At 36.2% G+C, this 8,551-nt stretch overlaps 1 long non-coding RNA gene across 1 annotated transcript; it reads left to right on the forward strand.

The window, feature by feature from the left end:
• The first annotated feature begins 1,508 nt into the window (after positions 1-1,508).
• Positions 1,509-3,946, forward strand: LOC146916492 (uncharacterized). The gene is made up of 2 exons (XR_015013876.1): positions 1,509-1,634; positions 3,672-3,946. It is a non-coding gene; the product is annotated as an uncharacterized LOC146916492 (long non-coding RNA).
• The last annotated feature ends 4,605 nt before the right edge of the window (positions 3,947-8,551 follow it).

Below are 8,551 nucleotides of genomic sequence, written 5' to 3' on the forward strand. Positions count from 1 at the left end.
TAAGGGTTTTGATTCTATTTGGGTGATTGTTGATCGGTTGACGAAGTCGGCACATTTTGTTCCTATTAAGACCGGTATGTCTGTGGCGAAGTTGGCTGAAATCTACATTGAGCAGATTGTTAGATTGCATGGTGTTCCTTCTAGTATTATGTCGGATCGGGATCCGAGGTTTACTTCTAAGTTTTGGGAGAGTTTGTAAGATTCTTTGGGAACTAAGTTGAGGTTGAGTTCTGCTTATCATCCCCAGACTGATGGTCAGACGGAGAGGACTATTCAGAGTTTGGAAGATTTGTTGAGAGCTTGTGTTTTAGAGCAAGGTGTCAGTTGGGTTGAATGTTTACCGTTGATTGAGTTCACTTACAACAACAGTTTTCATTCTAGTATCGGGATGGCACCGTTTGAGGCTTTGTATGGTCGGAGGTGTAGAACTCCTTTGTGTTGGTATGAGTCAGGAGAAAGTGCTTTGTTAGGACCGGAAGTTCTGCAAGAGACGACCAAGAAGGTTAAGATGATCCAAGAGAAGATGAGAGCGTCTCAGAGTAGGCAGAAGAGTTATCATGATAAGAGGAGGAAAGACCTTGAGTTTCAGGTTGGTGATCATGTGTTTTTGAGAGTGAATCCTGTAACTGGTGTTGGACTTGCTTTGAAGTGTCGGAAGTTGACTCCTCATTTTGTTGGACCTTTTGAGATTGTTGAAAAGGTTGGGGTTGTGGCGTATCGGATTGCGTTACCGCCATATTTGTCGAATCTTCATGATGTGTTTCATGTGTCTCAGTTGAGGAAGTATGTGTATGACGCGTCTCATGTGATTCAAGTGGATGATTTGGAAGTAAGGGATAATTTGACCGTTGAGACCTGGCCAGTTAGGATTGAGGATCGTGAAGTGAAGCGTTTGCGTGGCAAGGAGATCGTTTTGGTTAAAGTGATTTGGGTTGGACCGACCGGTGAGAGTGCCACTTGGGAATCGGAGAGTAGGATGAGAGTTGCGTATCCAGAGTTGTTTCCTTCAGGTAATTTTCGAGGGCGAAAATTCTTTTTAGTGGGGGAGAGTTGTAACAGCCCGATTTTCGCTAGTTTTATTTTATTATTTATTTATGTGTGTTATATGTGCTCTTATGTGATTATTTGCCTCTGTGTGTATTTTTGGTTGGGAATTGTAGAATTCGGTGTAGAAGAGTATTTTAGTCATTGTGAACTTAGGGGCGTTTTGGTCATTTGAGGGCAGTGGCAATTTTGTAATTTTGCAGAAAGTTATTATTTTTTTTGTAGTGCTTAGTAAGAGTATTATTTTACCAAGTTACTGGAGAGGGGGTAGTAATTATTTTAATTACCATTAAGTGACCGTTAGTGTTATAATTTACCATTAAGAGAGTAGTGACATTTTGGGGTGTTAGAATAGAAATGGGTTAGGCCCATTAAGGTTTAAGAGATAAGCCCAATTGAGTAGAGATAGTATGTAAACTCTAGTTGTTGGTAAAACTAGGTTTTACAAACATTATTCATTTCATTTCATTTGAGAAAGAGATAGAGATAGAGACTAGAGGCAACAACAACAACAAGGGTTAGAAGGCAAAGAGGGATTCAACATCTAGGAGCAAAATTGAAGCTTGGGTTAGAGAATCTTGGTGTTAGAGGTAAGAGGGTTAGGTTTCAACCATAATTCACAACTTTTTCTCTTTACCCATTTTTGTAGAATTGTTGAATTGAACCTATTTGTTTTCAAATTCGTGTACATGTTTTGATGCAATGTTTGAGTATGTAATTTGAATGATAATTGAGTTGTTAGTGATGAAATTACATGCTTAAGTGGTGGTTATATGTATACTTTGCATTTTTGTCCAAAAATGGTGATATGAGATGTTGTTGTGATGAATTGTTGGTAAATTCATGAGATATAGCTACTGTTGTTGCTGATATATGTTGTTGTTGATGAATAAAACATTGGGTAATCATAATTGGATGATTTTGTGTTGTTTTTGAATATTTGATGAAAAATGGGTCAAATGATGATTTTTGTTTAGAGAATGTTTTGGGGCAAATTTTATATGGAATTGAGTGTCTTTTCATGTTTAGAAATGTTTAGACAAACTTTGGGATCAAATTTGAGCTTTGGGAAGTCAAAATTGGGGTTTTGGGGTGAAAAAGTGAGTTTTTCTCGTAACAGGACTGTCCCAACTCGCCACAGCGAGTGAGAGGCGAGTTGGAGGCGAGCAGGAGGTGCTTCCGGTGAGCTTACTCGCCTCGCGAGTAGATTTACTCGCCACGGCGAGCTGCACAGTGGCAGCATCCCCTGTTTCGCGTTCTTGCGTCTTTTTCCCTCGTTTCTGTTTTGAATTGGCATTCGGTGTAAACATGAAAGTTGTAGATAATTTTGTTAGCTTTCCACTGGCTTTGGTTTGACTTGAAAATGATTCTTGGTTTTTGAGTTATGAGGCAAATACTCCGAGGAGGTCTTAGAGAGAATTTTACGAAAAATCCGCATAACTATTTCTAAATCGACCCAAACCCTTTGGATTGTTTCCAAACTTCAAACTTATGTTTTATGAGTTCAGTTAAGGTGTTTAGTAGTATTTAAACTATGAGGTGAGGGATTTAACTTGTTTTGCATAGAAAATGGAAAATTTCTTGAAAAGTGTTTCGGTGAGACGAACTTTGTGATTTTTATGAATTCATCGTATTTGGCCGATGAAATGCTTATGTAACCTCTACTGCACATATTTGTGACTTGTGAGGATACATGGCATAGGCAATTGAGCTCGTTTACTTGGTTTTGGCTTAGGTGCTCAATTATTTTCAATGTTGTGATTTTTGGAGACGAACTTGGTATAAAATGATTTTTGACAGCCAATTGCTTATGAATCCTTTATGGATAGATTAATATGATTATGAGATGATGTATGAATGGTTGTTGAGTGATGAATATGATGCTTGTGATCATATGTTGTATTTGTTCCTTTATTTTGGATTGTAAAGAATTATGTGGAAATGTGGCAACTATATATTGATTTATGTGGAGATGATTGGTGATGTATATGTGTGTGACAACTATATGTTGCTTGTATTGTGAATGTTGTTGGTGACTGTATATATGTTATGTGGTGGTGAATTGCTGATGATTGCATATATACAAATATTAGTGATGTTGAGGTGATTATTGTTTGTGTGAACATATGCATTGAGTCGAGTCATATGTTCATGCATTCATGACTGATGGTGGTGGATTTTATATCCAAGACTGATGGTGGCGGATTTTATATCCAATTGAGGTGAGTACGATGTTTTTGTTGCATCGAAGGTGACGACCTTGAGGTGTTTTGGTACCACATGCATCTAGAGAAGAGTCTAGAACATTGCATGCATTTGAATAATTGATGAGTCGTGTCATAATTGAATATATGACTTGGTGAATTTGTGTATTGGTGAAATTTGGTGAATGTTGTGATTGTGTGGATGGATGTATATGTACATTGGTGAATTTTGTGAATAATTGTATTATGCTCTAATTGCATGTCTTAATTGTTTGTGCTTATACACTTGGTGAATCAATTGATGTTGGTTATTTTAATAATAATGATGAGGTGATATTTGTATATGTATATATACATATATGATGTAATGCTAACCCTCAGTGGTCTGTGGTGGACCGCCTACCTCTCTGTATGGATGGGTAGACGGCGTGCAGGATGCTTAGTCTGTTTTGCTTGATGATGCCGAGGAGTGGAGTTCCTCTTTATTTGCAAGTGTCTAGATTAGGGCTCTGATCTAGGATAGTTCTTGCATGTTGCTTTATCGATAATGTATTTTGGAGTTGAGATATTGTGGTATTTGAGATATGGAGAATATACTTTTATTATATTGAGATTGGGAGTTGTTTATGGATTATATGTATATGTTCCGCTGCTATGTGATGTGACATGATCTTTATGCATGTATGTATTGTGGTTTATTTGAAGACTTAGCATCTATTTCTAGAATATGGTTGTATATTCGCGCTTTTTATCGCTTATTAGAAATAGGGTGTTACATTTTACGCTCCCTAAAAAAGGCATAAGCCTTATCAAATTGAAGCATGTAATAGTTCCTAGGAAATCTAACGAGCATATCTATGACTTCCATGGTTGATTTTAGAATTTTCAAAAACGGCCAAAATGGGGGTTAGGTTAATTTCCTTGTCAATTTACGGATTTTACTCGTTTTCGACTATTTTTCTTTCACTAAAAAGGGGATAAAGTGGCCTAGCCTTATCGAATCGAACCATGTAATAGTTCCTAGGAAATCTAACCAGCATATCTACGACTTCCATGGTTTATACTAGAATTTTCAAAAACGGCCAAAATGGAGGTTACGTTAATTTCCTTGTTAATTTACGGATTTTACTCGTTTTTGACCATTTTTCTTTCCCTAAAAAAGACAAAAAGTGGCCTAGCCTTATCGAATCGAAGCATGTAATAGTTCCTAGGAAATCTAACCAACATATCTACGACTTCCATGGTTTATATTAAAATTTTCAAAAACGGCCAAAATGGGGGTTACTTTAATTTCCTTGTTAATTTACGGATTTTACTCGTTTTTGACCTTTTTTCTTTCCCTAAAAAAGGCAAAAAGTGGCCGAGCCTTATCGAATCGAAGCATGTAACAGTTCCTAGGAAATCTAACGAGCATATCTATGACTTCCATGGTTGATTTTAGAATTTTCAAAAACGGCCAAAATGGGGGTTAGGTTATTTTCCTTGTCAATTTACGGATTTTACTCGTTTTTGACAATTTTCTTTCACTAAAAAGGGCATAAAATGGCCTAGCATTATCGAATCGAAGCATGTAATAGTTCCGAGGAAATCTAACGAGCATATCTACGACTTCCATGGTTGATTTTAGAAATTTCAAAAATGGCCAAAATGGTGGTAAAGTGAATTTCCTTGTAAATTTACGGATTTTACTCGATTTTGATCCTTTTTCTTTCACTAAAAAGGGCATCAAATGGGCTAGCCTTATCGAATCGAAGCATGTAATAGTTCCTAGGAAATCTAACGAGCATATCTATGACTTCCATGGTTGATTTTAGTATTTTTAAAACGGTCAAAATGGGGGTTAGGTTAATTTCCTTGTCAATGTACGGATTTTACTAGTTTTTGACCATTTTTCTTTCACTAAAAAGGGCATAAAGTGGCCTAGCCTAATCGGATTGAACCATGTAATAGTTCCTAGGAAATATAACCAACATATCTACGACTTCCATGGTTTATATTAGAATTTTCAAAAACGGCCAAAATGGGGGATAATTTAATATCCTTGTTAATTTACGGATTTTACACGTTTTAGACCCTTTTTCCTCCCTAAAAAAGGCATAAAGTGGCCTAGCCTTATCGAATCGAAGCATGTAATAGTTCCTAGGAAATCTAACGAGCGTATCTATGACTTCCATGGTTGATTTTAGAATTTTCAAAAACGGCCAAAATGGGGGTTAGGTTAAGTTCCTTGTCAATTTACGGATTTTATTCGTTTTTGACAATTTTTCTTTCACTAAAAAGGGCATAAAGTGGCCTAGCCTTATCGGATCGAACCATGTAATAGTTCCTAGGAAATCTAACCAGCATATCTACGACTTCCATGGTTTATATTAGAATTTTCAAAAATGGCCAAAATGGGGATTAAGTTAATTTCCTCGTAAATTTACGGATTTTACTCGATTTTGATCATTTTTCATTCACTAAAAAGGGCATAAAGTGGCCTAGCCTTATCGGATCGAACCATGTAATAGTTCCTAGGAAATCTAACGAGCATATCTATGACTTCCATAGTTGATTTTAGAATTTTCAAAAACGGCCAAAATGGGGGTTAGGTTAATTTCCTTGTCAATTTACGGATTTTACTCGTTTTTGACCATTTTCTTTCACTAAAAAGGGCATAAAATGGCCTAGCATTATCGAATCGAAGCATGTAGTAGTTCCGACGAAATCTAACGAGCATATCTACGACTTCCATGGATGATTTTAGAAATTTCAAAAATGGCCAAAATGGTGGTAAAGTGAATTTCCTTGTAAATTTACGGATTTTACTCGATTTTGACCATTTTTCTTTCACTAAAAAGGGCATAAAGTGGCCTAGCCTTATCGGATCGAACCATGTAATAGTTCCTAGGAAATCTAACCAGCATTTCTACGACTTCGATGGTTTATATTAGAGTTTTCAAAAACGGCCAAAATGGGGGTTAAGTTAATTTCCTTGTTAATTTACATATTTTACTCGTTTTTGACCCTTTTTGCTCCCTAAAAAAGGCATAAAGTGGCCTAGCCTTATCGAATCGAAGCATGTAATAGTTCCTAGGAAATCTAACGAGCGTATCTATGACTTCCATGGTTGATTTTAGAATTTTCAAAAACGGCCAAAATGGGGGTTACGTTAATTTCCTTGTTAATTTACGGATTTTACTCGTTTTTGACCTTTTTTCTTTCCCTAAACAAAGCAAAAAGTGGCCTAGCCTTATCGAATCGAAGCATGTAATAGTTCCTAGGAAATCTAACGAGCATATCTATGACTTCCATGGTTGATTTTAGAATTTTCAAAAACGGCCAAAATGGGGGTTAGGTTAATTTCCTTGTCAATTTACGGATTTTACTCGTTTTTGACAATTTTCTTTCACTAAAAAGGGCATAAAATGGCCTAGCATTATCGAATCGAAGCATGTAGTAGTTCCGAGGAAATCTAACGAGCATATCTACGACTTCCATGGATGATTTTAGAAATTTCAAAAATGGCCAAAATGGTGGTAAAGTGAATTTCCTTGTAAATTTACGGATTTTACTCGATTTTGACCATTTTTCTTTCACTAAAAAGGGCATAAAGTGGCCTAGCCTTATCGGATCGAACCATGTAATAGTTCCTAGGAAATCTAACCAGCATATCTACGACTTCCATGGTTTATATTAGAGTTTTCAAAAACGGCCAAAATGGGGGTTAAGTTAATTTCCTTGTTAATTTACATATTTTAGTCGTTTTTGACCCTTTTTGCTCCCTAAAAAAGGCATAAAGTGGCCTAGCCTTATCGAATCGAAGCATGTAATAGTTCCTAGGAAATCTAACGAGCGTATCTATGACTTCCATGGTTGATTTTAGAATTTTCAAAAACGGCCAAAATGGGGGTTACGTTAATTTCCTTGTTAATTTACGGATTTTACTCATTTTTGACCTTTTTTCTTTCCCTAAACAAAGCAAAAAGTGGCCTAGCCTTATCGAATCGAAGCATGTAATAGTTCCTAGTAAATCTAACGAGCATATCTATGACTTCCATGGTTGATTTTAGAATTTTCAAAACGGTCAAAATGGGGGTTAGGTTAATTTCCTTGTCAATGTACGGATTTTACTTGTTTTTGACCATTTTTCTTTCAATAAAAAGGGCATAAAGTGGCCTAGCCTTATCGAATCGAAGCATGTAATAGTTCCTAGGAAATCTAACGAGCGTATCTATGACTTCCATGGTTGATTTTAGAATTTTCAAAAATGGCCAAAATGGGGGTTAGGTTAAGTTCCTTGTCAATTTACGGATTTTATTAGTTTTTGACCATTTTTCTTTCACTAAAAAGGGCATAAAGTGGCCTAGCCTTATCGGATCGAACCATGTAATAGTTCCTAGGAAATCTAACCAGCATATCTACGACTTCCATGGTTTATATTAGAATTTTCAAAAATGGCCAAAATGGGGGTTAAGTTAATTTCCTTGTAAATTTACGGATTTTACTCGATTTTGATCATTTTTCATTCACTAAAAAGGGCATAAAGTGGCCTAGCCTTATCGGATCGAACCATGTAATAGTTCCTAGGAAATCTAACCAGCATATCTACGACTTCCATGGTTTATATTAGAGTTTTCAAAAACGGCCAAAATGGGGGTTAAGTTAATTTCCTTGTTAATTTACATATTTTACTCGTTTTTGACCCTTTTTGCTCCCTAAAAAAGGCATAAAGTGGCCTAGCCTTATCGAATCGAAGCATGTAATAGTTCCTAGGAAATCTAACGAGCGTATCTATGACTTCCATGGTTGATTTTAGAATTTTCAAAAACGGCCAAAATGGGGGTTACGTTAATTTCCTTGTTAATTTACGGATTTTACTCGTTTTTGACCTTTTTTCTTTCCCTAAACAAAGCAAAAAGTGGTCTAGCCTTATCGAATCGAAGCATGTAATAGTTCCTAGGAAATCTAACGAGCATATCTATGACTTCCATGGTTGATTTTAGAATTTTCAAAAACGGCCAAAATGGGGGTTAGGTTAATTTCCTTGTCAATTTACGGATTTTACTCGTTTTTGACAATTTTCTTTCACTAAAAAGGGCATAAAATGGCCTAGCATTATCGAATCGAAGCATGTAATAGTTCCGAGGAAATCTAACGAGCATATCTACGACTTCCATGGTTGATTTTAGAAATTTCAAAAATGGCCAAAATGGTGGTAAAGTGAATTTCCTTGTAAATTTACGGATTTTACTCGATTTTGATCCTTTTTCTTTCACTAAAAAGGGCATAAAATGGCCTAGCCTTATCGAATCGAAGCATGT

Source organism: Medicago sativa, chromosome 6, assembly GCF_051527215.1.
Source record: "Medicago sativa cultivar Bolivia chromosome 6, Bolivia_mono, whole genome shotgun sequence".
Taxonomy (NCBI): domain Eukaryota; kingdom Viridiplantae; phylum Streptophyta; class Magnoliopsida; order Fabales; family Fabaceae; genus Medicago; species Medicago sativa.